Source organism: Sus scrofa, chromosome Y (assembly GCF_054392235.1).
Source record: "Sus scrofa isolate SSC_HxYL_T2T_F1_AM1 chromosome Y, Sscrofa_HxYL_maternal_Yorkshire_Landrace_v2.0, whole genome shotgun sequence".
In the NCBI taxonomy this organism is placed as follows: domain Eukaryota; kingdom Metazoa; phylum Chordata; class Mammalia; order Artiodactyla; family Suidae; genus Sus; species Sus scrofa.
The window spans coordinates 14,889,422-14,895,254 of NC_139402.1; the positions used below are offsets into that span (position 1 = coordinate 14,889,422).

The window sequence follows — 5,833 nt, forward strand, 5'->3', positions numbered from 1 at the left end:
CTTCAAAGTCACCTTATAACAAGGCCCTAATAACAAAACACCCAGGGCTGGACAAAATGAAAACACCATCAGAAGTATACCACTATCCCAAGATTGCCACACCTGACCCATGTTGTTGTTTGTTTTCCTACTGATTTAAATTGATGGGTTTCTCCCCTCTAAGGCTCTTATTATTTATGATCCTTGGTGGGATCATCTCACCTGGCAATATAATACCTGCCCTCACAAGGGCAGAAATATGATTTCATCTAATGCTAATAAAGCTCAATAAATAAAAATTGAAACTTTAGCCAATTGACATAACTTCTAATTTAATTTATTAATTATATTATTAAATCTATACTAATCTAAATATTAAGATTCCTTGTATTGGGAACACTTAAACCATCTAGGGAAAAACAGGGTAAGAACACTGGGAAAACCAGTATAAAACTTCCTTTAAAGGTAAGAGACAGACCAATCCACCTCAACAGGATAATACTGGTCTGTTCTGGGTGAAGCTTTTCAATTTTTACTTATGACATTACCAATTCTTCTTTCTATATAATATTTTAATGGACCACAAATATCTTATATTATTTTTTGACTCCTTATCCAAAGAGGTTTTATGTTTATTTTATTTCCCCAATACATCATTATATTTTCTACTATACAGCATTGTGAGCCAGTTATACACACACGTGTACCCTATTTTCTCACATTGTCATGCTCCATCGTAAGCAATTAGACATAGTTCCCAGTGCTACACTGCAGGATCTCACTGCTCATCCATTCCAAAGGCAATAGTCTGCATCAATTAAACCCAAGCTCCCACTCACTCCCACTCCCTCCCTTCTGCCTCCTGCACCCCCTTGAATCATACATCTATTCTCAAAGTCCATGTTTTTCTTTTCTGTGGAAAGCTTCATTTCTGCTGTATAGTAGCTTGCAGATATCACTGATATCATATGGTATTTGTCTTTCTCTTTCTGAATTCCTTCTCTCAGAATGAGTGTCTCTGTGATATTTTTATTCACTGTTTTCAGAAAATTGCTATTTCCTGCATTTCCTGAATCCCTGACAATGATAGACAGTTCCATGTGAGATCGGTGACCTCTAAGTATGGGAAAGTGCAACAAGAAGGAATATTTTCCTGGACCGTAATAGACTAGCAAGACAGGTGGTCCAGAGACCTTTGGCTACTCCTAACATGGCCTTGTCCAGTATTAGCGCATTGAGTGGCCTATCTGTGAACTCTTGGCCAGAATGAGGAATGTTCATTCCTAGCACCATGGGATGAAATGGTCATGAAATGCCTCTCAAAACTATGGGCAAATGTATGACCATGGGGGCTTATGGCCAACTGTGACCTCAAGTATAACACCTGCCTTCAGGCATTCCATGGAGTAAAACTTGAGCCACAGCAGCTGTTTCCCTGCAGCACCTGCTGAGCAGAGCTCAGGGAGGAGACCAGAAGAGAGGCACACGTCTTCAGACAGTTCGATTTCAGGTGAGCATTTCTATGGCCCCAAATTCTTGCCTCTTCTCTCATGTAGAAATACAGAGATCGTTAACCATGGCATCTGCATGGACCAGTAGGGAGAAAAGGCAGAATGGAGTAGCTGTGGGCCAGACATCCAAGGAAGATGAGGAAATATTTCAGGAGTAATTTTAGGCAAGCCTTGCCTGGCTAAGATCTTAGGGTTTATGTGCCCTGTCAGACATGATGCGACCAACGCTTCTCAAAGCAGCATCAGCTGACAGCGGCAACCTTACATTTTCAAGGTCTCCTCATACAGCAACAGAAAGGAGACAACATGTGTTATGACCAATAGCTCCTGTGATTTATGGGTTAATACCACACCAAGTGTTAAAACCTCCTCAGATAAAACGGAAGCCCTCCTTCAACAATACTGGTATCAACCTACATCCTAAACTCCTATTTAAACTCATTTTTCTTTACTTCCCAACCTCTATGGTAGCTTGTACCATGTCCATCCACCCAGTACTTGTCACCCCAGGCCAGCAGGAAGCAGATAGAGAAGAGTAGATGGTCACCCCTATCCCCTATAATGGAAGGCTTGAATGACAGGTTTCCAGGAGGATGGAGACAGACCCCCATACACCACAACCACGGCTGTTCACCTGAGAGACTTGCTGTGGACACCCCCTCCCAGTATGTGGATGCTCAAGTTGGGCAGCAAGAAACAATGACCTGTGGGAAACAACTGCCTGCAGAGCTTAACCTCTTCCAGGGAGTAACTGCTCTACATCATGGCACTCGAGCCGTTACACCTCCCTTGACCTTCCCCTCCTTCTTCATTGTCCCTGCAACAGATTCCCAGCATGGACTTCATCCACGGATTCCCACCACAGGTGCTTTGTAAGCCTAACACCTCCTTGCAGTCAAGGCTGATGCCATCAAGAGCTCAGCCCCTCACTTTCTGATGCCCTAGTGAATACCAATTGGCCTTGTGAATTCCCCTCTCAGCAATCCTCAGGAGAAAATATTAGGAACATTGTTTAACACACAGACTACTTACGTAGGATACACAAAAAACTCCATATTCTAAAATCAGTGATAACAAATCACTGTCAGTTTTTAACAATGTGAAAACATTGTGTATGAATTTTAACGTATTCAATGCAATGGCATATATTATCTTCAGAATGTTGTACACTCATCACTTCTCCAGTTGTGAAATATTGGCCTCAATCCACAAGGAAGTCTCATATCCCTTTGGATGGTGCTTCCCAAAATTTCCTCTCCTAACCGCAGCATTTATCAATCTTTCTATATCTCAATGGCTATAGATATTTTGCTTGGTGCCCAGGGACCTTCCGTGTCTTGCTTAGTGATAAAGGTTGTGTTTTTGTGTGTGTGTGTTTGTTTCCTTTATTTCTTTTTTTTTATTTTTATTTTATGGACTGCACCCGGGGCATGCAGAATTTCCCAGGCCAGGGATTGAACCCAGATCACAGTCGTGACAACAACAGATTCTTAACAAGCTAGCTGCCAGGGAAATCCTGGCTAAGATTTTTCTGAATACAGATGCGGCATAGATTCTAGTTATAAACTGGGAAGTGATACATACCATATGTTTCACTTTACTGGTTTTTTTGGTCCCATTTTCCAGGCCTTAATAACAGGCACCAAATGTGTATGTTTATAATAGGGAATTTATGTTTACTTCTGGGATGAAATGGATTTATTTATGTGATGGGTTTTCTTATTTAATAAAAAGATTCCATTGGAATGGGATTTTGCTGATCTCACTTTTATTAGGGGGGGTTACTGTTTAAGTAAGGAGCTCATATTTTATGTTAACTGGACCAATTTCATAGGAAAATAAGCACTGACTGAAGGTTATGCTCAGATTGCTAGGAGACCTGTCATCTGACAGCTACTTAGCTTAGCAACCATTGTGATGCATGGGTGATTTTATCTCTGTAAGCTTACCAAAGCAGCATTTAAAACTGCAGAGTTCAAAAAGCATGCTGTTGAGAAAAGTAGCTGCAGAGAAACTAATCTGAGATGGCACATGCTCCTTCAGAAATTCAACCTGTGTCTCCTTAAGATGCACCAACTGGTTCAGAATCCTCCAATACATCTCCATGGTGTGATAACTCAATCACTGGGGACTTGGACCTGAGGTCTCAGATTGAAGAAACGGCTTTTTGGGCTTTGTCTGAAGGCTCCCTGATAAAAAAGCCATGTCGCACATTGTGTGCCTCTGAACCAGATGAAGACGGTGATTTTCTTCCTCTGCCCTTTCCCAGAAAACCTTGGAAAACTGCTGAAAGTGATCACTTTAAGTCCACTTGGTGGGAAGCAAATGGAACCTTGATAGTGATTAATGAAGAACGCGTCAAGAAAGAAGTTCTGGAGAGAAAGGGTCCGTTCAGAATATTTGAAACTGAGAGTATGAAAAGCTTAGTTTGACAGCTTAACCTTTATGCATTTAATAAGTTGCAAAGGAATTTTCAAAGATGTGCCTCACTAGCTGACTTTCTGGCAGAAGAAAATGAAGTCTCTGCTCGGAACAAGGCATTAAGAAATTTCCAGTTACTACTTATAGAGGGAGTGTATAAAATTCTCTTTGGACATGTGCAAATATGTCCATCCATATAGGGTCAAAGTAGACCTTGAAAGTGGGATGAAGTACTGTTCCATTTTTATTATGATGATTATTTTTTGTCTTTTTGCCATTTCCTGAGCCACTCCCATGGCATATGGTGGTTCCCAGGCTAGGGGTTGAATTGGAGCTATAGCCCCCGCCCTACGCCAGAGCCACAGCAACGTAGGATCCAAGCCACATCTACAAATGATACCTCAGCTCACGGCAACACCAGATCCTTAACCCACTGAGCAAGGCCAGGAATCAAACCCGCAAACCCATGGTTCTAAGGCAGATGCGTTAACCACTGTGCCACGACAGGAACATCCATGTTCAACATTTTTAAATTGAGGATGGCTTGGTCATAAAATATTTGGGATGATAAATCATTGTCCTAGCCTCCTTGAGGTTTGTCAATGAACCTCAAAAAATGCAGGCCACAGAGCCTAATAATATTACTGTAAATATACCAGACATTTTTCCTTGAGGACAATAGTTGGCTGTGCCCACTAAGAACATTTTTGAAAATATTAGCAATGGACGTGTATTGTTTCATATTAACTCAATATGATGCAAAGAGTCAGATATTATGGTTTCTGTCTCCTCGTGTCTTTGTTTCAAATACCATTAAATAAATTTCTCCTTGGTTTTAGCTGCAGTTCTACCATAATCCAAACTTTAAGTGAGGCTGTCCTCAACTGTTGGTAAGGAGGAAAAGAAGAGTCACGTATAAAAATGCTTCTCCAGTATCGGCTTCTCTACTTCAAGGTTGCAGCATGAAGCACTCTAGAACAGGGCGTAAGGTGGATAATCATAATTCTGATTTTGAAGCAGAAACTCGTGGAGAAAATGCATTTTCAACCTCCACAAATTTACATGTGCCTTTAGTAAGAAGGCCTTCTACCAGCCAGAGAATTTCTAATACAACTACCCCCGTGAGAAGTGACGTTTCTTCTACATCATCAGCATCAGGCAGACCACAGGACAAACTGTCGTGGCTCAACATGCTACCTTAAATCAGTTGACCACGTTTCATACGCACTCACAAAGCAGCTACTCTCCAGCAAGTGGCCACATTGTGAATTTCATTACAACTACCACTTCCATGTCTCAGTACCACCTTATTTCTCCCTTCCCGAGTGGTTATTTTGGAATGACGGTGAAGTCGTCCCCTTTTCCAACCAGATATCAGAATATACCACCAAGAGAGGGCCCTTTGTCTAACCCTCAACCAGCCAACCATCCGTGGTTCCCACTGCCAATGGCCACTGATACCTCTGCTGCCTCTCTCTCAAGGCCAACACCTCCATCCTCTTCATTATTTGAACACCATCCTAATTTTGACCTAACAACGGTCTAGAGATTCTGCAGGATAGTGAAGATGAACATTTATGCTTGCAAATGTCAACAATTTCCTGCAATTCCTTTATTTCAAAAATAAACATATATGTTCATCTTCATAGTTGCAATTACTTCATTTATGAAACAATTAAGGGCTGTTTTTCTTTTTCTAAAGTGATGCTTATTTTTTCTATCATAGCTTGTTTCCCATGTTCTGTCAAGTTTCTACTGTTGAGCAAAGAGACCCAGGCACACACCACCCCAACCACCCAAGACCCACACCCATACACGTATGTATCCTTTTTTTTTTCACATAACCCTCCGTTGTGCTCCATCAAAAGTGACTAGATGTAGTTTCCATTGATTTACAGCATGATCTCATTGCATACCCACTC

General features: G+C 41.3%; 1 pseudogene; it reads left to right on the forward strand.

Moving 5' to 3' along the window:
- The first annotated feature begins 3,514 nt into the window (after window positions 1-3,514).
- LOC146394389 (heat shock transcription factor, Y-linked-like) lies at window positions 3,515-5,457 on the forward strand (annotated as a pseudogene).
- The last annotated feature ends 376 nt before the right edge of the window (window positions 5,458-5,833 follow it).